General features: G+C 42.9%; 1 protein-coding gene across 8 annotated transcripts in view; it reads right to left on the bottom strand.

Annotated features, from left to right (window-relative positions):
* APLP2 (amyloid beta precursor like protein 2) overlaps positions 1-21,902 on the bottom strand; it is a 48,358-nt gene that overhangs the window by 24,854 nt on the left and 1,602 nt on the right. The gene's annotated exons all lie outside the window — the stretch shown is intronic.

Genomic DNA, 21,902 nt, shown 5'->3' with positions numbered 1-21,902 from the left:
CCAGCTATCAGTGGAGTCTTGCAAACTTATTTCATAACCATATTCCTTCAAGCTGGTGAGCCCACACCAAGGTTTCACCAGCAAGGTGTTCGTTTTTCCAAACTCTGCTTTTATTATTGCAACAACAGCTTTCCAAAACCAAAAGTAATTCACACTTAAAGGTGGCACCCACAAAGGCTAAACCAGACGTCTGAGAAACTTAAACCGATACTTGAAGATAACTCACTCGTAACTTTTGGCAGAAACACTGCTGTGAGGTTACACGCAAAGCAGGAATTGCTCCTACTAATAAAATAACTCCTTCCAACTGCACGGAGCCCGTCCAACGTTTGAAGCTGTGTGTTTCTCCCAAAATCTTCAAATATTTGGGATAGAAACACCTGAGCTTCTTGCCCAAACACACAAGTAAAGATGACTACCCTTCTCAATCAGAAAAACATAGCTGTTGCAGCCAACTCCTCAAAGCCTGCTGTCTCTCCTTCGGTGCACTCCTGTGGGTATTTGTACCGCCTGGCTTCTGATGAGTATTCTCTGCACTTCCCACCCTGCACCAGCAGACAAAAGCCCAACAACCCAGCCCCACATTCAGGTCAAACTGCAGACTGATCAATGAAAACAAGGTCAGGTTCCCTTTCTGAAATCTTGCTGGCTGACCAAAAGAAGAAAAAGGGGATTAAATTAAATTGCAGAGTTGGGGTTTTTCTGAAAAGACTGAGTGGGTGCTGGGAGCTGAACATCCTCTCCCTACGTAACTACTAGCTTTTGTAAAAGGAAAAAAAAAAAGAAAAGAGGTATGAGGCAAAAAAACCAGATGGACTCCTAAATCGAAAGCTCTTTAAGGTGTTTAGGGGAATGAAATCCATTTCAACTACTTCAGACAAGGCAGATTAGAGTACAGAGGCTTCGGGGCACCGCTGCCCCTAAGCTGCTTTCTTCCTGGCAGGCAGCACCACCCTCGGCCACCAGTCCCACCTTCATACTTAACTTTTCATGTACTCAAAAACGCACACGTTACAGTGGGTGCTGTTCCCTCCCTGCTGCCTGCAGATCTCCATCAACTGAGAAGTCATAGAATCATTAAGGTTGGAAAAGACCTTCAAGAACATCAAGTCCAACCACCAACTTATATCAATACGTGTATGCTTAAAGCAATTAGAGGAGCGAAGGAAAGACTTCAACGGGATAGCCCCTGCGTACAGCTCCCAGCTGCTGGATATTAGGAAAAAATTAACTCCATTATAATTAGCCCATTTCTTCCCCTCCCCATTTACACACAAGATCACTGCCTGGAGATAAGATGTTTCAACATTCGGAGATTCTTTAGTGCTGAACACATGGCTAGTGCCCGGGGCATAAAACCAACTTGAGACACAAAAGCATAAATTCATGTCTTGACTTCAGAAAAATTACTCCATGAGTTTTAAGAACTATTCCACTGCATGTCACTTAGGAGACACAGTCTTACACAAGAAACAGGCTTCTATGCACTCTAACCCCTTCACCCAGCAGACGCTCAAAAGAGCAAGTTCTAGCACAGGTCACAAAGTAATGGGATATTGAACTACATGTAACAGATACTGGCGTCGATGTCCCAGGAACAAAATGCTTCCAAGTTACTCTATGCTTTCAAGCTCGGTGCAGGTACATTTGTTGTACTCTGTCCCAACCAAGGAAAGACACTTCAGGTACAGGAGGATTTCTGGTGAATACCCTGAGGCTGGGGAACGGGGTGCAATAACTTTGCTCTTTCAGAAATCATTTAATATAAAACGCGTGCTTCTAACAAGTGCCAACCGATACCACTCAGCAAAACCTAGGCTTTTGCACTGCCTTCCTCCCTGACCTATCGTTTCAGAAGAAGGCGGCAAACGTGGAATGATCCTTCATAACTCCATAAACACACACATACAGACTTTATAAGAGGGCCTTTTTATCTTTCTCCAAACAAACACCACTTCGGTACCAACAACCGCTTTCCAGAGAGCACAAGACTTGACACGTTAAAGGAAACAATCCACAACATGACTTTGATGACAAAACTACAGCTACATCCAAGATTCAAGCTGAACTCTGAAAAGAGCACGCAAGATGAAGCATGCACAAAGCATTAACCCACGTAAGAAGAACACAGTGCATCAAAAGAGAGTAACATGTACGTGTTATGAACAGTTCGGAGATCATTAGCACTGCCTATGCTTGAAATCTGTTCCCTTCAAAGCAAACTTAACAAGTATGCAGCAAAACAAGGTAACTGCATAGGCAGGAGGGGTGCAGGCTCCATCCCGAGAGGCAGAAACATCCATCCGTAATCCATTTGTAACAGCTCCCGCATGAGCAAAACTCCTGTTCAAACACATACCAACCTCCTGATATCATGACCACCCCCTATTTACATACTGATGCGAGCTTGTGTTTATTTTTGCTGTCTCTCCGGCCTGACACCTCCACACTGTGGCAAAGGTATCAGTCCTCCTCCGCGGATTGCTCAAATAGTTTGCATATCAGTAGAGTGCTGTTGCCTTAGCTACCAGAACATGCTAAGCCCCAATTCACAGCTGAACAAACGAGACTAATTACTTGCTTGATTTCATCACTTTTAATCAAATGGAAGAAATCTTTTCTTGAATTGCACTGTTAAGTTAATGAACTCTGATATACACAAGTTGAATCTTTAACCCCGTGACCCGCAAGATCAGGTTTTGAGTAATGGGCTTCAATTTTTCACCACTGACAATCCACTTCAGCCACCAAACACCTCAGTTACTTAATGTAGCATTTTCATCTCATTCTACCTGTCATGAGAGAATACAGCACAGCAAATTTCATCTGTAATGGTGGAGGCCACACCTTTAGTGCTGCTACTTTAGTGAAGAAAGTCACCCAGGAGAGTTTTCTGGGACAAAGTCAGCTTCTGTTGCTCCCCACAATTGCCTTCGGCATACCAAAAATAAAAGCAGATTGCTCGGGCTGGCGATGCCTGAGGTTAGCCAGTCTACATTCAAGCATCCCTTTGCAAAAGGAGCGCTGGGGAACATGTAAGCCAGCACGAAGCTTGGGATAAAGCCATGTCCTTAGTTAAGCTCTTCAGTACTTCAGAGAATTCTCCCATTCCACATTGCAGAGGGCTGAACAAACTGACAGCACATTTTTCTTTGGGAATTTCCCAGCCATAAATGGAAGCAGCCGCCTCTTTCAGCGCTGAGGAGCAACTATCCAATCTCTTAAATAAGCAGACTGACAGCTCGGGAGGGGCAACATACAATTAATGGAAGAGAGTTCATCCCGTTGTGTACGTCCTTGGCTAACGTTATTTTAGAAGCTATTATCCTATTAATACGTATCCATAACACGAAGGCAAGATAAATGTTATTTGGGAAAAGACTGTTACATAAACCCTTACCTTCCTTGCTGGCACCTGCATTTACAAGATGTTTCGTCGTAAAATGCTGCCCTGCCTTTTGGTATAATTCTGTAATTCAGTTTGCTTTCCAAGACCAAAGAACTATTTGATTCCGTAAATACATAAATCTCTGGCCAGTTCACGACAGTCGAATTCCTCACCTTGTCATGCAGTGCCTGATTTACAGTCCTGAAACACTGCAATTCAAACCTCTAAATCTTCTTCTTCTCTGATGGAAGTGTCTCTGCCCAAGTATCCAGTCTTTTATTTACTACTAGCCCCTTCCAACTTGTGACAGCAGGTTTGATCGGTGAGCTTTATCCATCCAGAGGCCTGGGCTCTATGCTCTGAAAAAAGGCTCATGCCTTTTCTTCCTGCAAGTATCTATCATCTCAAGGGAGGGATGCGAGGCTGGAGAGATTACGGACATGGCTTTGCACAACAACATTCTTTAGGGAGGATTTTTTGTGAATTTAAGTCATTTCTGCTCTCTAGTGTTCCTCTACTTCAATGCAGGGAACAAAAATGCATCGGAATTCCTCTCAGCTTATGTGAAGTAAGGAGTATTTGACATCTACCCCCAAACTCATGCAATACACTGCAGTTCTGGTTCAAAAAAGGCAAAAAAATGAAAAACACAGTCATTTACTTTGCCTCATATTTCCAGGATCTGTTAAACCTTATCACAGCGTAGCTTATTGAGCATGCTGTCTACTCAGCTCCCTATCGAATGCTATTCAGGAAAGCCTTCTGGCATGCTGCTGGGGACTTTGGGTGACTGGAGTTTCTCAACAAGAGTGGTTGTTCATTATACTTCATATAAATGAGTTCCTGAGAGCTGTCCTTTATAGCACAGAGGTATCTGCAAAACGTCAAATTTAACTACATTCCGAATCTTCCGTGAGGGGAAACATGACAGTAGCCTTGCTCATCTGATCAGAATAGCCACAACATGAGCCTTTACTCCAGCAGAACCAGAGTGGACGGGAGCTTCGCAGGAAATCTTAGATTCGCTTTTCATTTACGCTAAAACGTTGTTCTCATCGCATATTGCTTCTAAAGAAAATCTAGGAATACGCATTACAGAAAAATCAGTCTCCCAGCTAACGCGTTTGGTGCAAACGCGTCAGCTGCTGGGCACGTGGACTCCCTGTTGCACAAGCACAACGAGAGACGCTGGCCCTGGTTACAGGGCTGCAAGGTTTGAGAAGGATCGAGAGCCTGCTAGGAAAGCTCCTACTGCTTGTGCTTTCCATCAGGCTTCCTCTGCAGCAATACACGAGCGGCCCTGGCCAGATGAAACCATGGAAGATTAAGTTGCTTTAAAACTGAAATGCCAGCCTCTAGAATTTATAAGCTGCTGGAAAAAAGCTCTAATTGTGAATTGCATTGACTTGGTGGCCAGAGAACACAGATTAATGGCTGCCGAGGGCATTCACTGCCTTTTGCAGGACTGTCTGCAGGTCTGATCAGATTTCCTTCCTCCTCAGAAGAGCTACGAGTGTTCCACAACTATTTGCTGCTCCACTGACAAAAAAATGCCAGGCAGTACTTTGAAAGATTACTTGCGCTGTTTGTTTTTAATTAAGCAAAAGCCCTCGAAAGTAATTCTGCTTATTACATCAGAACGCACGTGAACCACAACCTGAGGGACTTCAGAACATGCTGTTCAGCACAGTCCTTATCCAGATCAATCATGCTTCCCACCTTTATTAAAGAATGAGGAAAAAAAAAAAAGCTTTTCTGAATATATTCTTTTAAAATACATATCCTGTTCTATCTGTAGTGCAACACAGGGATGATAGCACTGCAGCTCTTCCTATACCATCCACAGATATGGGGGATATAGGTTGAACGCTTTCAAGACCAATGAGGAATTCTAACATTTCCTTTGATAAAAAAAACGAGTCTTGCTACCTTATCAGCCCTCCTGTGAGCATAACCCTTGAAGGCTGCCACTTTTAAATGTGTGAGTATTCTAACTTTTCACCCTTTCCTTGGCTGAAAAATTGGTACGTGTATTTGTGCAGGGACTTGACTGCTTCGAAACCCAGCTGCACACCCCACATTACTGCTGTCTACAAAGCTGAAGCTGTGGGCATTTCTCTTCTGTAAGGAGAGGCCAGCCCTCCTTGGCAAAATAAAAATAAAAAAAAAATATCAAGAAGAGATGCTTGTAGTCACAGCCTATCACTGCCACCTGATGTGAAGTGTTACGCTGAAGCTTTTGGAAGGAGAACAGCTGGGTTGGAATTGCAAAGCTGAGCCTTCCTGGTCTCGACGTACCACGCAGCCCTTAAACCTAATGCTCACTGCTGCAAACCTCACCTGTGAATTAATGGTTTATGGCAAGGTAGCATTCAGGAAACCAACACTTCAATTAAAAAGTAGGGAAAGTTGGCAGAAGGACTTTATGTACAAGAACTTCTGAACACAATACTTAAAATTCCCCAGGTTTTGGATTTTTAACTTGTAAACATAAGCAGAGCTTTCAATTTGTGCTTCAAATTGTGTTTCACGCTTTGTTTTCCTTAGCTTCTCTTCCTGCTTTTATTCAGCAGATAGGTGGCTTGAACCCAGGAAGGCTAATGAATGCCTGACACAGCAGGCAGTAAATCTACAGACTAGCAGCTCATCCTAGCTTTATTGCTTTATTTTTTTTTAAATTGCTGATAATTACAATAATGCACATGGGCAGGGGTCCAAGACAGGAAGAATTATTGTCTGCAGGCAGATCTGGTGTGAGCTGATAATACCAGCCTGTGTTTGCTTTCGAATTTAAATGGCAGAAATCTCAGTAAAGCAGTCTTTGGCTTACTTTAACTTGCTGGAAGGGGTGGAGTTCTCATCTGCTCGTCCTTTATTGACTTTTGTGGTAGAGGATTCTGCACCAGCAGAAGACTGGAAACCAATGCAGAAGCTGCAAGGCTAGCTTGGGTGCAGTTTATATTTAGATGGCCGCTGTTCATGGCTAACGTGCAGCCTCGGACGCTCTGACGTTCAGCGACAGTCATCTATGTACTTTTGTATGTGCCGACAGCAACCGTAGCATTACAAAGAGCAAAACATTGCTGAAGCCTGAAGCATTCCTTCCTGCTATTGCACCTTCCTCTGCCTTTCTGCAGAGAAAAAGGAAGATTTCCAAGTACCTGTGACTCAGGGCAGCCTTTTTGTCCTTGGAATTTTTACTAATGAGTTAGCAGGTTACTTCCCCCTCCTCCTCTGGTTTATCATGCTCCATAAACCAAGCCTACATGAGTCATTGGGCAGATAATCTGCCGTCAGACATTTGCACTCAGGAACTGGCACATTCAGATAGGGAAAGCAATGCTGCAGGCAGTACTGGTGCCTAGCTAGTCTCAGGGAGCAGAGATCAAATTCAGTAAAACCACGATTCAGCCTAGCCTTGGTTTCCTGAAGTTGTTTGTGTAACATGGTTGCCTTTGGCATCCTCTCTTCTGTCCCCGGAGAGACAAAGTTCAGAAGAACTCAGTTGGAACATTCCCTGAATAAATGTTACTGTACCCAGAACAGTGTCCTTTAAAATAAGATTGATAGGCCTCAAGCTTTCAAAACTAAAGGTTGTGTGTAATGGCTGGGACTGCTGCACTTTACCAGAAAAGCCACCCTAAAAATATAAGGGTGAGAGAAGAGGTAGGCAGTACTATGATGCCGTTAACAGTTGTTACACAGCGCACAGGCAGGTCCAGATACACCTGTTCGCTCAAGCTTCCTTCTGCTCCTCACAAGGGCATCAGGAACAATTTTCACACGAAGTATCGGATGGCTGCGCTTACGGCCACTTCCCCTTTTCAGCAAAACACAGCAAGGGTGCTATTTAAAGCACCTTTTCTTATGGAGCGATTCTAAGTCATACTACAGCACATGGAGGCTAGACCTATTTATTACTGGGCTAAACTAAGGCACAAAGTCAAGTGACTTGCCTGAGGTCACCCGTCAGCGGGCTCAGCCCGGTTTAATCCTCAACCCCTCATCGCTCCAATCTGTGTCATCATTCTGTCTTGCACAGCAAGACTAATTACTGCTTTCCCACATGAATTACCTGGGCATCTGAACCACAGAGACTCAAGATGTCTCGTTAGCTAGCCAGCAAGTGAAAACTTCAGTGCAAGTTAAATGTTTTCACGTACACTAAAAATCTACTGAAGAAAATGGCCACAGGGGAATTTTGCCTTCCTGGACAATTGGAAGGGAGATCCAAAACACAACGTAGGAAAAGTGGCTATGATTTAATAGTGCTTCACTCTGCTGAGGAAAAACATTTGACTCTCCTTTCAGATCTACCTTTCATTAGTGAGCTGTTAACATGAACTATCACCGTTCGTAGCACAAAGGCTTCACCGACAACAGCGCACACACGGAGGAGTACTGAGATATCATTTTTTGCAAGAAACTTCTCCACATGGTTTGGTAGCGAGTCCTTTCCATCTTAAGGCACTTCAGCTACATGAGAGTTAGTGAATATAATCACTGTGGTTACCAGGATACAGAGATTCCATAATACACAGGAAAGTACATTTACAAAAATCTTTCATCGCTTCAAAACAATTTGTTCAAAGCAAAAATAACTTCTGGACTAAAACTCATCACAACTCACACATACACAACTTGTCAGCTAGCTTTCCTAGTGGACAAAGTTGGCAGAAAGAGACCGAGAGAATAATTTATTAACATCAGGCAGGCAAAAAACAAACCCTTGCTACTGATTCAAAGTGATTTAGCATTCCAGGGGCGACAAAATCAAACCAAAAAACCTCCCCAAAACAGCGTGAATATTTGTTTTACAGATCTTGTGAAGCTCATTGGGAGCTTCACAAAAAACCCTGCAACGGAGACCACTGTAGGAACCTGTGGTTACTCAGTCTAACCACGTATCTAACCGCTCGAACGACTTGAGATAAAAAGGCTGCACAGATTGTGTTTTCATCTAACACACAACTAGCCAAAAAACAAGCAGGAAACAGAGGGGCATATTTTAACAGAGCATCGAGAATTTGACGTAGCAAGGGAAAATACCTGGGAAAAAATGCAAGAAAAATGAAAGGTAACAAGCGGGAACACAGTTTGCAATACAGTTTGGTTTTGGTTTCAACCACTCGTGAGCTCAAGTATCCCTCTCTTTAAAGATGTTCACCATCACAGATCGGCTATTTATGCGCACAGATTTGGAGTACCATAAAATACTCATTCGGTATCTAAAGGTCTTGCAATTAGGCTACACCCAAAGTTCCCTAGGGCACACAGGCATTGCTCTAACTCTGCTGAAGCTCTGCCGGTCACGCTGATCGCTTTCCACCCCCAAATTCACAGTCTTCGGGGGAGGGGGGGGGGGGAAGAGGGAAACCAAACCCCAACAAATCCCCCACCCCAAAAATAACCAAACCCCCAAACCGAACAAATTAATTGGTAATTCTGCCCTCCAAACAGTCCAGATGAAAATTCAAATCTGGAAAAAAAAAAAAACCCATGATGTTTTAAAGTCTAATGACCATCTTTTGAAAATAGGAAACCCGCAGCTAAAATACAGGGCTGCTTTCATCTTTGCTGCTGCTGCTCCCGAGGCTTTGCCAAGTATATGGTGAACCAGACCAAAATTAACATGTTACCAAAAAAATTATGGAACAGACTTGCTGCTTTCAGCGTCCAAACTGAGGATATGTTTATAGTTAAAACTTCCAAAGTTCTGTCAAAAGTGCAAGTTAATTCTATAAATTACAGGTCTATGAAAATAGTCAGCAGTTAGTAGGTATTACCGAGAGCGGGTAACTGAATTCTAGCTCTTATTAAATATATTTAGGAAATAATGCAAATCGGGGCTTTAAACCAAAAACATCTCCCACGCACCTTCCCACACACCACCTCCTGTTATTTATTCTGAGAACTACTTATGGCTTGTCACAGAGCATCTTTCAGGCAGCACCTTGTATCATTACTTGCACACAAAACAATCTTTTAACACCCTTCAATGTCTAAGGGCGCAGAAATCAGTGCTTTGAAAAAAACCCCACACCTTTGCATTTGCTGTTTAAAAATTCCCATACTAATATCATAAGTTTGTTCAGCTACAGTAAATTACTTTTCTTCTTAAATAGAAAACTTCAGTGTGAACATTTCCCCAAGAAAGTTTAGTTTTCTGTTAGCTGCTCATTAGGAAAAGTTCCTACCACTTATGGCCAAAACACACCTGCAAGAGAATTAACTCAGTAAAACCATCTGAGAGTCTCACCAAAAAACAGTCTTTAATTTTCCTGACTGCAGCTATTTTTGATCCCAGGAAGCAGCAATGCAACTGAAGGCAGGCTGCCAGTTTCCTTCCACTAATGGTGGCAACCTGGAGGCGAGCGAGCAAGCGAACAAGAGCAGGATAAAGAATAAGCAGCACTTCTTACTTAAGTAGCAAAGAGGCTGAAGTGCAGGAAGATGGCTCACAGCAACGTTGCGTACTTCCAAGAGTCAGATGGTGAAAGCTTTACTGGTTATTTTTACGCTTGTCACCCAATAGCCAAACAGCTCTTAGAAGGGTCCCGGTATTATTAGCAGAATTTAGGCTCAAATCTCACAACTTACTTCCTTCTTCCAAAGCACAGGATAAAAGGTAGACTTCTATCTATCCCTGAGAGCTCAAAACCCTAGAAAGGGCAGTCTGACACAAGAGAGAGGTTGAATGACAACAAGCCTTTTGAAGTACCCCTAAAGTTGTGTCAGCAACAGGGTCATAGAAGGTGAAGGACCTCACTTGCGGCTTAATGGATTTCAACTTTTTTACTCTATAAAAGCAATTCTGACTAATTTAGTAGCATTTTATTTCCAAAGCATTAATTTATCAGCTGGGGTTTAATAGTCACAGCGTCATATCATAGCTAGGCAAGCATACTGAAACTCTAATGGATGTATTAAACAGTTCCTTTAAGGGAAGCAACAGATCTCTACTTAGAAAAACTGCTTAATGCTATTAGAAAATTAAGTGGTAATTTATAGCACAGACTAAAGCTGGCTAGGCTGAGCTCCCCTTTACTGGTTTTGCTGATCCAGAAAGTAAAACTAGTTCAACAGAAGCTAGCCTAGAACCTCAAATATTCCAGGGCTATCAGCACATAACATTTAACTGGCGCTGTATGTTGCCGACACACACCCGATTCTCACGTGCTTGAGTTTTATAGCTCTTCAGTCTACTGAGCTGTATCAGAGTGTGTAGCATCGCACCAAAGTAAAAACAAAACAGGAGAACTGATTTTTATCTTTGATAAAATGAGATTTCACCTTGCTAGCAATTTCTTCTGCGTTGCAGCGAGATGAATGAACCCTGTGTATGCTCATACCTATTTCCTTGAGGTCTCCTTACGCATTTTCTGGACGTTTTCAAGGTTGGGGATAGAAAGCAGCGCCTTCTTTTTCTGTCTACTTAGTTGAACTACAATTGGTGGAAGAAGTTAAATGCTGCAGCTGCATACACCTGATGGTTGGTTCTTTGACATGTTTTAAGAAATGTGACACATCAGTAAGGGCTCCGAAGCACAAAACCATCAGGAGCTGAAAGCTTTATTACAAACGTGGAAGCAAAAACTGCCTGTTCTGCAACAGGGAGGGAAATTGTTCTTTGAAAAAGAGCAGGCAGAACAGTTTCAGACAATCTAGTTGTGCCTTAAAGAGGCAGTATACACTGAGAACTCCCATCACTTCAACAGAAATTCCTCTTCAAGGTCTCTGAAAGGTACTACTATTTTTATATTTTTTTTAACCCTTTGTCCAAGCTGTCCATTGGGGCAGCAAAACTACTTCCCCCCCCGCCAGTACTCTCCACCTGGAAGAACAGTAAAGCAAAACTTCAAGATGTGTTATTCTGAACACAAGGAATCCAAACAATGCTTTATTTTCCTGGTTGGAAAAGGCTATCAGACAGGAGAAGAGGGGAACTATTTACTTTTTCCTTGGAGAAGCTTTTTTGCCTGCTCAGACGCTCTCATCCAACATCACACACACTTGAGTGAGGAAGAAATAAATGGTCAGCCACCACAAACAAGTTTTACTTTCCTTGAGCCTACAAGCAATATGGACAGCAATGGAAATGCTGACTTAACACATAAACCCCATCACTCGGGCAAAGATCGGAGGGTAGATTGATTCATGTATCGATGCAACAGGCCACTCACCATTTTCCTAGCCATAGGCTGAGTGGTTTCAATAGAGCTTATTCAAAGTCAAAGGATAAAAATGTTGCATAAATTTCTAACCCTGGGAGTGGTGGGTTAGGTTTTTTCACTAGCTGACTTCAGACATGGCCCACTAAGGTGTTTTTTTGCACTCAGTAACATGGCTGTGTATGTACCTCAGCTGCAAATATTAACTTTGCCAGAATCTGCCAAATCACTGTTGTGGATTAACCCTATGGAATATATTCGGCTGTCTCACACTGTAATGCATCAGCAGCTGACAAAGCCATGTTGAAATTATAGCTTGATGATGCAATAATGAGACACAGCCAGAAACATATCTCATTCTCATATCCTTATTTTGGACATCTTAAAAGAAAAAAAAAAAAAAATCATTGAGAGCCTGAACGAGCTCCTTAACAGACTAGGTCTTCATTATCTTTGAGGCTGCCTCTCCCTGCACAGCCGCCAGCTAGCCTAGACAGCAGCAATACCAGCACTAGATGAAATTTGCGTTATGAGCCTAGGAACATTTAGAAGACTCCGAGAACACTGCACTGAGAATTTTTCTATCCGATTGTAATACCAGTTTGAGGAGGAAAACAGGTTAGGCAATCGGCACAAAATGAATTACTGTGTGTCGAGGCTGCGCGCCAATTCTAAAGCCTGGACAGCAAAGACAAATGGACTAACTATCCAGCTGCACAATTCCATTAGAGGCTGTCTACACTTTCATAGTTATGCCTATCAATAAAAGGGGTGTGAATATTAGCCCAGAGAGGCCGGAATAATAAGAACAGTCCTCTGCTTTGGGGCCACTATTTGTTCCCAGAGTTAGTTTTCACCACTACAGCAAGTATCCTTACAAATACTGCTAAGCACACGATCGTAAGTTTGGCTCAGGAGCCGAGGTGTTGCAGAGGAGACCAACCATCCGTTCATATAGAGGAGAGAAAATGAAAGCAAGAAAGTGTCTACAAACAACAGGCCGAGTGTTTCCATTTGCAAACTCAGCCCCAGTTTCATCTTTCTGCAATATGAACATTTGAAATTTGGCTGGAGTTAAAGACGTTCACATCCTGATGCATTCCAACAGATCGCACCACTCCAGCGCGTTCAGTCTGTATCCTTGTTTTGTGCTTCACATGACATGTGGTGTATTTTGCAGCTTAATGACTATTTTAATCCTCTTCATCACTGAAGAATGTCATCCTAGATGTGATGTAGGTACATAATGTTAGATGGATGCTGCTCAGAGATGTATTTGAAGAGATATTCCAAAGCACAGAAGTCATTCCAAGGCAAATATTACAAAACAAAAAGCTCTGCTTTACTTGATCTGGAGTATTTAAAGGTAGCTGCTCTAGACAGTAAAAATCTACCAGCCCCCTGTTAGGGCATGACAAGCAGTTTACACGCAGGTCCTCTTAAAAAAAACTCCAAAGAATAACTATGTGAGTGGCAATGCATCTCAAAGTCAACACCAGGGAAATAGCTGCTGGAAGCGTAGCTACAAACAGCTGTGCACATTAAGCCCATCTTAGACAGTTAACTTCGCTTCCAGCTGCAGCTAAATGTTTGTTATGCCCTCAGTTACAGGATCAAAATAAATTTAATAATCACAGACTGTTAAATAAAATAACAGAACAGTGTGAGTAGAGCTATCAGCCACTTACATAATGGGGAATAACGATTTAACTGTCACAAAAGCCTTAGCAAGACAGCGACAGGAAACACAAAAAGCCAAATCGAAACCAAGGACAGCAAGGCAAAGGAAGCAAAGTCATCTTTGCTTTCGCCTGAAGCAAAAGGCCATTTAGAGCCTTGGAAAGCAGTGCTCCTCACTTTTTCTCTTCTACAGTACAAATGAAGCTTGCAGTCCAAAATTCTGTGGGAATCTTCATAATATTCTTCTCCGGAGCTATCAGTTTAGCTGTTTGCATACACACGACTAAGAAGTATGACACTGTGCGCTTCAGAACAGTAATGCTCTTGAAATACGTCGGCATCCATTACAAAAGGACTACAATGATGCATTCTAGTCAGTGCCCTGCAATGAAAGGGGGAATTAACATGCTATAGATGCCCTGTGGAAAACCTCCCATACAGTTATACTTTGAAACGTATTATTCTCATCACGCTAATTCCCACGTGAAGCAAGTTGCAAAAGCTTGCTCAATATAACTGAGCACAACAAATCCATCCAAACCTAGGAATTTCAGCCTCAACTTCAAAATGCCTTTTGTCTGTATTGCGGATTTTATATTTAGGCAAATTTGAGATAAGGTTTCCTGCCACCTTAACAGCCCTGCTGCATCAGGAATCCAGCTCTTCTCCTTAGTTTACCTTGGAGCCATGTTGCTGAGTAAAGGACCTGGTGGACAGGGAGAGAAGGCAAAAGGACTTCGAGGTGACCAGCTGGGTGATGGTCATTTCTTGGTCTCTTGACCTGAGAAACGAAGATGTTCTGAAGCAAGATGCAAGCATTTAAAATGAAGGATTAATTTATCTAAAGCACTACGCACAAAACAGCGCTATGGATTCGAATGTAATAGATATCAGCTCTTGCAGTTAGTGAGAGTTCTTATTTGCAAACTCAGATGTATCTTGTACATGCATACAGTGAAGAAACCGATAAAGCCAACAGCATAAGCAGGTGGCCAGAAGGTGAGGGACCTACGCAAATCACAAGCTGCAATTCAGACCATAAAGCCAGCTGCAGCCAACGCAGGGACACAGCAGTGCAAAATATTACATTGCATCAAGCCTGCGCTCTGGCAGGCCATTCATCTCCTGCCTTTGTTATTGGTAAATTGCTTCCGAGAAAGCGGCTGCTGCCCTGAACAGAATATCCACATACTGACCAGCTTTGTTGCAGAGCAAGTATTGATGCAATTTGAACAAGACAGCATTTATCAGGAGTGGCGGGGGCAGGAGCACTTTCTTCCCCGTTTTTAGAGCCTCCAGTGTGTCTCTCATGCTGTGACGTGATGCTCCGTCCCAGGCCCAAGCTTCACACATCCACAAGAATGCCCTAACTTCATCCAGTGACCTCCGTCAAGAATTCACTCGGCCTCCTCTGGGGGCCGGCTCTTGCCCAGGTAAGCCCGCAGCACCACATACGTTCCTGTCTGAAGGCTGAGCTCTAATAAACCAATAAGTCACAAACAAAATCCCAATTTTTTTGGCTGGCTACCAAGAAACGAGGTAAAAACCTCCCTTGCTTGACGTTTCCAGTGCTGAGGCTACAGGGCTTTACTTTAAGACCCTGGAAATGAAGCAGCTATTTGAAACCCTGCAACTCAAACTACTTAGAGGCACTTAATCTTATTCCAACAGTTCAAATGGGAGCTGCGAGCATCCTGCTGCATTCAGGAGTAATAACTGGTTTCCACAATAACGTGCGCCCTCAACAATTTCTCGGTTTCCTTTTTGCTGACAGGCAGCCACGTTAAGTACGTGCATGAGCACTGCCATACCCTACGCTTGAGAGTTCATCTTTGACCAAGACCGTCACACCAAACGTGCTTCGCTTGGATCCTGACCCCGCCTCATTCCTTAGGCTTTCTGAACACGTATGTGATCTTGCTGCATAAAACAAAACAGACACCAAATTCAATTTCTTCAGCAAGAGCTTTGATAAATTATGCAGAGAAAGACTCACGTTCAAATGCCGATATACTCACTGGGAACTCAAACCACAGGTCTGAATCAACATTTTGCATTTAATCTTTTGAGAAGAATACTTAGCAGATTAAAGCAAATCTACCCCTCTCTATTTCAGGCTACAATTATTGAAAGACGACCAGCATAAAGAGTCAACCAGTGACTGGTATTAGCGAATTATACTAACTTATGCAGATTCCTCCAGGACCAATTCTGGCAAGTTACTACTCTCAGTATGAATGGGAAAAGATTAAACACCAAGAAAACCCCCCTACTACTTAACTGAGACTTGGCAACGTGTCATGCCAAGTCCAAAACCATATAGAGAATTTGGTGATTAAAAGCTTTATGCTGGAGGTTACCGTATGTCTAAGCAGAGACCAGCTTCTGTTGTGAATAAGCAATCCAAATCCGCTTGAAATCTAACATGAGTGCATCATGTTTATTGTAACAGATGGCATCGGCTAGATTTTTCCTTTTGTTGCTGTCACTTCACACTACGCAATGACATCATAACTAGTGGGATTCATCAACCCAAAATCCAAGAGAAGAGGGACAAAGCTTTTGGGAAGGGAGCTGGAGCTAAAAATAACATAAGAGCCTTTAAGGAAAAGCCCAAAGATTGAAAATGCAGATGTTTAGCTTTTGATTTAAGCATCTCAGTTCTCAAGATAGCATGGGGCAACTCCTGGAAAATACCAAGTACTTTACCAAACCACCATTTCATCTTTGCAACATCATCATCAGAAGATGATTTTTGAGGTCTCCTGACTCAAAAATGTTTTGAGTCAAAAATCTGCTTTGAGGTGGCAGATTAAAGAACCCAAGCACAGCATCTGCGTGAGAAATTGCAAGCCCCCGTTATCATAGGGAGTTAATAGAACAATAAAACTCTCTAGCACAAGAATTTAAAAACCCAAAACACTGACCAACACCTCAGATTGTATCAGACACATGAAAATATAACCCAAGCAGCAAATGTTTGTTGGAGGAAAAAAGAGCTAAATGAGTAAGGGAACTTACAAGGTTAAACACTAAAACTTCCAACATGAAGTCATCAATAAGGAGATTTCTTAAATGGAAACCTCTTTAAGTATCAACCTACTGTTACAGTAAGGAGGAACCAGGGCCCCAGCCACCTGCGTGCTTGCGTGTGTGGCTCCTTTCTCTGTCCTTGACCTGAATCAAAATACACTTTTGGCTGTTATGATTTCGTTAGAGAGAAGCTTACTGTACGAAATTACTTAAATGCATCCCTGTCGCTGAGCCAAAGCCCGGGACCCGAGAGCTGAAGCGCAGTTATCAACCACACTGCACCTTTGCATGATACCATGTGTTCGTCGCATCGTAAATAGTGGAGGTGACACTACTGATGACTCAGTGCCTTACCCCAAAGCTAAGGCATGCAAAGCTTTACCCAGACAACAGGGAAAGAAAAGTCAGCTCCCACCTTCTGTGTTTTTGGTTTTGTTTTCTTTTTTTTTTTTTTTTCAGGCTACATCTAAATTACGCTGGCAATTTTTAAACCCTTCATATTTGGTGACCTGGAAAACTTGAATTCAAAGTCATCATTTCATAATGTCTTTCAGCTAGTCTCAAAACACAGAAAAGCCATGCGAGCCAAACAGTTATTGATTTTGTCTCCTCTGCAAACTTCTCTGAAGCTCGTGCGCTGCATGGAATAACAACTTCAGACAGCTTCAGAAACCAAAGGGCTCGTCTAGCCACAGCGACCTGCCGTACTGCCCATCTGTACAGGAAATCCTCGCAGTTGAAATAGCCAGTGGAACTCTCAGAGGTTTGGAGGAGGAATCCCCCAGAAAGGCAGCTGCAAAGAATAGTTTAAACTCCAGCCAGGCGCTGTTCAGGAGGCTTCAAAACTTTGACTTCCCCTAAACCATTGCTAAAAGATGTTATTGCAGGGCTTAACATAGCCACCTTTAGAAAAAATTCTGCAGGGAAAAAAACCACCTCAAGTGAAGCCATTACACTGGAAGCCAGCACACCGACACTGTGGTTGCCCCACAGCAGCAGCAGTCCTCACGGACTATTGTGCCAGTTTGGCCAGGATGTTTTAGATGATTCCTTCATCTAAAACAGACGAAGAAATACACACACGTATGTTCAGGAACCAGGTCTGCCTGTAACAGAAAACAAAAGACTTTCTGGACCGTGCCTCATCCATCAGTTCTCTCCCTTACAAAACGCAGAGAACAAACATGTGATTTGACTTTCCATTGTCGCCAATGAAAAAAAGGAAAGCGAAATAGAACATCAAATGCCAGGGAAAGCAGCAACACTTGACTCTGCAGAACACTAGTACAGAGCGACTAGCACACTGCTGAAGATATACACCAAAATGGAAGGTCTGCAACGTTTAAATTTATAAAAGAACATGATCATGGCTGACAGCGTGAAATATAACAAAGTGTTAAAACTAAATTTAATACTCATATGGGTCGTTCTCTCAAAAATAACGAACGCATTCTTTTACCCACCACGTATACAGAAACCACCCACTGTAATACTGCAAAATGAAGTGCTGGTAAGCAGCTTAGCTGCCCGTGTTTCTTATCAGGTGGACACCCGATAACACAGAGCCAAGCAGGCTATGGTTCGCTGCTAGAAAGATCAGTTTAACAGCATTTGCAGAACATTAGAACATTGATCATTCAGCTCAAGTTGGAACTTAAACTTTTACAAACGCACAAACCCAATCAGACTGTGGAGCAAGCACTATAACTTATCGACCATTTAAAAAGCCACACTAGAAGGTGAATTTGACTTCTATCTTCTGTTGTAGGTGGGTTTTATGTTCTCGCATGAGGCAGCAGAGCTTAGTGAAAGCGTGGTCAGAAACATGTATTTAACTCCAACTAAGAAGGGAGATCGGAGTCAAGGTAGTAAATCTAGTGCTGAACAAGTTAAAAAAAAAAAGTGTGATCCACATGCAACATCTACATGTTGATTATATCCCTGCTTACCGTTGCAGGGGTTCACAGATTAGAAGAAGTGCACATCTAATGGTAAGAAATTACCCATAAACCCCTCCCCCCAGTCAAACTATTTCTCCCGAAATACATGTTTCCTTGTGCACCGCTGCTCAGGAGTCAAGGTTCAGTTGTTTCTTTCCCCTGTAGCACCCAACCTGCCCTATTTACGTAGGAGTAGTAACACGCTGAAGGTCCCTTTTAGCCTGCTGTACCCAGTGAGGAGCCAGCCGCTCTCCTGAACCACAGGAAAGAAAGCAGGATGCCATTTTGGTCAATCCACAATAAAGAGAAGCCTGACAACTTGCTCCGCTCACATATTCCTTCTTACTGCTTATTAAGTATGTATGGAAGAGTTACTTTGAGACTTTGCGTAACGTTGTCAGTCCATTTCCCCGCCTTCTCCCCACAAATCTGAGACTTATTGGCACAGCAAAAAACTGAATATGCAAATATCGGCATGGAAGCTACAAAATTAGTCAAAGCACCCCAAGGACTCCATTTAAGGTAAGCAGCAAGGTAAAACCCGTGATAGGCTATGCCATTTGCCTGTGACAAACTCACTGCTAGTAGAGAAACCTGAGCATGCCCATTATGGGCATAGACAACACTTCTGGAGACAAAAGGGGGCAATCTTGCAAGTTCAAGTACAGTTCTGAATTAGAAGCCTTAGCAGAATGGTTTCCAGGCCACTGCAAGTATTTGAAGCCTTCCAATTAAGAGCAAGCATCCTCTTAAATGAGCAACGTTTCAGAGGTGCTGACTGCATGAACTAAAAATCAATGATGCTAAGTTTTACTGCACATAAGCAGCATGAGAGCGAGCATCTGAAGGATTATGTCAATTTAGAAAACCTAAGTAGTTAACGAGACTAGTCCGAAATGCCAAAGTGTAGAAACAGAGGTAAAGCAAGCCTTCGTTGTTCTAACAAGATAGATAATTGGGGATAGCGTATTTCTCTTCTATTTTCAACTGAAGAACAAGGTTATGGGTTAAGTACATTTGTAGAAGCAGATGCTGCAGTCAAAATAACTTATGTTTACAAGACTGAGTCCATACGCCTCCAAGAGACACACGCATAGCAAAAAAGCAAAGGCAGAATTTTTACAAGCGGCACCTAGAGAGAAGCATAACCGGTATATGGAACACCGGCAGCGCGTTAATCCTTCCCTGCACTGTAAGGTGCTGAAAGAGGAGCAGTGCGCACCCAACAAAGCTCACATCCAGCTAAAGCCACCTACAGAAGAGGTTTTGAATAACTCCCAGGCTGTGCAACAGACATATTAACAAAAAACCATTTAATCCCTGGTAGAGATATTAATGCCTGACTAACATTTAAGAAAGGTCATAAATATTTCACACGTGAAACAAGGAGAGCTGAAGGCCTTCCCCAAAGAACAGAGCTTACCTTCATGTGGCATTCTACAACGCAGCAGAAATTCCAGAGCCTCTCTGCAATATCAGATGTGCACCTGATTTGCTTTATTTCTTTATACGTATCTCTGCTTCAGAGCAGCTTTTGTTGAAGCTTAGAAGAGGCATTGCATATAATCCCCTTCATACGAAAGTGTATTTCCTAACACTTAGCGGGAAGTGAAGTTTTAGGAACTGAAAGCAAACTAAAGGGCACACGCTCAAGACTGGAATTTTACTGAGCTGTTTCTGCTCAGGACTTCAACACCGAAGTGGAAATTTCCCCTAGGTGGAGTTCTTTGTTCAATGCAGCAGGCAATTAGAAGTCCCTAAGGTCTGCAGAAGCGGCACAAGACTGGTATTCTTGTCAGTGAAAACTTAAGATTACAATAGAAAAACAATAACATGAAATGCAAAATTCTGCTGTAAAACGTACTGTTGTTCTTTCCCACCCCAAATCCCGGTCATTTGAAACAAACAGGTAACAGTCATAAGCATTCGAGATTGCTTTGGAAAAAGACCACTAAAACCCAACATGATTAAAAAAAGCAATATCGAGTCTGCATCACCCCAGATTTGATTATACAAAAAGGTCAAGTGATAAAAAAGAAACTTTGCATCTTTAAAAGCCTTGAGGGCACAGCAGAAGTAGTTTATCATCGGAATACAGATCAAATTAGAATAGATTTATTTTCCTTTTCCAGTTGGCACCAGTCTAAAGTTCTCGGGGACTTCACAAGCAAAACACAGCAGTCACTGAATTCAGACACAACCCTAGAACACATATTAGTACGGAAAGAAAAACAGTAATTGCTGGGTATCAGTGATTTCTCCAAGCTCTTCTATTCCAGTTTATTTCGAAGAGAGATTGTCAGAGGCTATCTGCCATCAACACAGGATGATCTGAAAGGGAGACCGACTGTCACCAACAACAAACCCTTGGGAACGCCCTACTCAGAGGTTCACGTACCAGCAATAAAAGAAAAAAAACTGCCACTCCCCTTCCTCTGCACAGGAAAGAAAGAAAACCAAATTGTAGTCGATAAGAAGATTACCGGGTGTTCTAGGGACAGGGACTGGTAGCTACGATAATCAAGCAACAGAATATCCACCTAATGGGACCACGCCAATCCAAGTCAACTAACAATTGCAGGCATTGCTACGGATTTTCTTTAACTCCAGTACAATTTTTTTTAAAAAAAGATGACGTCTGAAAAACAATCTCTTACATATTGTTCATCACATTACCTGATATCACTCAGTAACAATCACAGTATGAAAAACAAGTAGCCATTTCACTTCCTAGGCTCTGCATCCAGATACTATTCTGGAGAAAATCTGGCAGCAATAAAGACTCAAGAGCTGCAGTCCCCCACGGACAAGAAAATGGGAGAGGATGTTGCAAAAATAAGAATTAACATGTCAGAGCTGACATTTTCTGTCAGCAGATTAAGGTGGCTGTCCTGCCTTCAGAGGGTGCAAATTCTGCTGCAGGAACGGCTCAACAGATTGAAGAGGCTCCGAGGACGGCCAGGTGCGCTAACATAACCCCACACTAGTACCGGTCCGTGTCAGTGAAGACTAGACTGCCGCAGGTTAGGAGCGAGCCCACAGCCTGTAAAACCAACCCGATCGCAATCCTCCGAAAAAGAATGAGGCAGAAACCGTTCCATTTGACTCCCTTTCAAAGAGGTCAACACCCCCATTCTCTGGAGCTGCCAGCCCCTCCTGGGGTGCCGAGGCGCGAGGCTGCTGCTCTCCCCTCTGCGCCAAACCCTTCGCCACTCCCGTGACCGGTGAATCCTGGGATCGGCTTCTTCACATGGACACAGGGGTTCGGAATAAGATTACAGCTAGATCTGTTTCCCAACTTGGTATTTTGTAACACACGTCGAAAAGCAGCGGCAGCAGCTTCCAGAAGGGATGTGCATAGCAGCCGAATTTGTCTCGGATGTGACAGAGGAAGTGACCTACAGCTGAAGGAGTTTCCAAACAGATGCAAGAGATCGGATTCACCAGGGCCACAGCAGAGCAGCCCCCAACCACCAAGGCAATGCCAAGTAACCTGATCTTGGCATCAGCCAGACACCCCCGGAACAGCCCTCCCGAGTCTTAAGTTATCTTTCCTGCAAAATTAACGCCTGCACAAGTTTTTCCAAAGACAATTATCACCACGTTCCATTGATTTATTGAAATTTAACAGAAGGACTGGTAAAAAGCAGATAGAACATTATTCCTCAATAGTGGCCGAACAAGCAAAAG

Source organism: Phalacrocorax aristotelis, chromosome 22 (assembly GCF_949628215.1).
Source record: "Phalacrocorax aristotelis chromosome 22, bGulAri2.1, whole genome shotgun sequence".
Classification (NCBI taxonomy): domain Eukaryota; kingdom Metazoa; phylum Chordata; class Aves; order Suliformes; family Phalacrocoracidae; genus Phalacrocorax; species Phalacrocorax aristotelis.
This window is presented reverse-complemented; position numbering and strand designations above follow the sequence as displayed.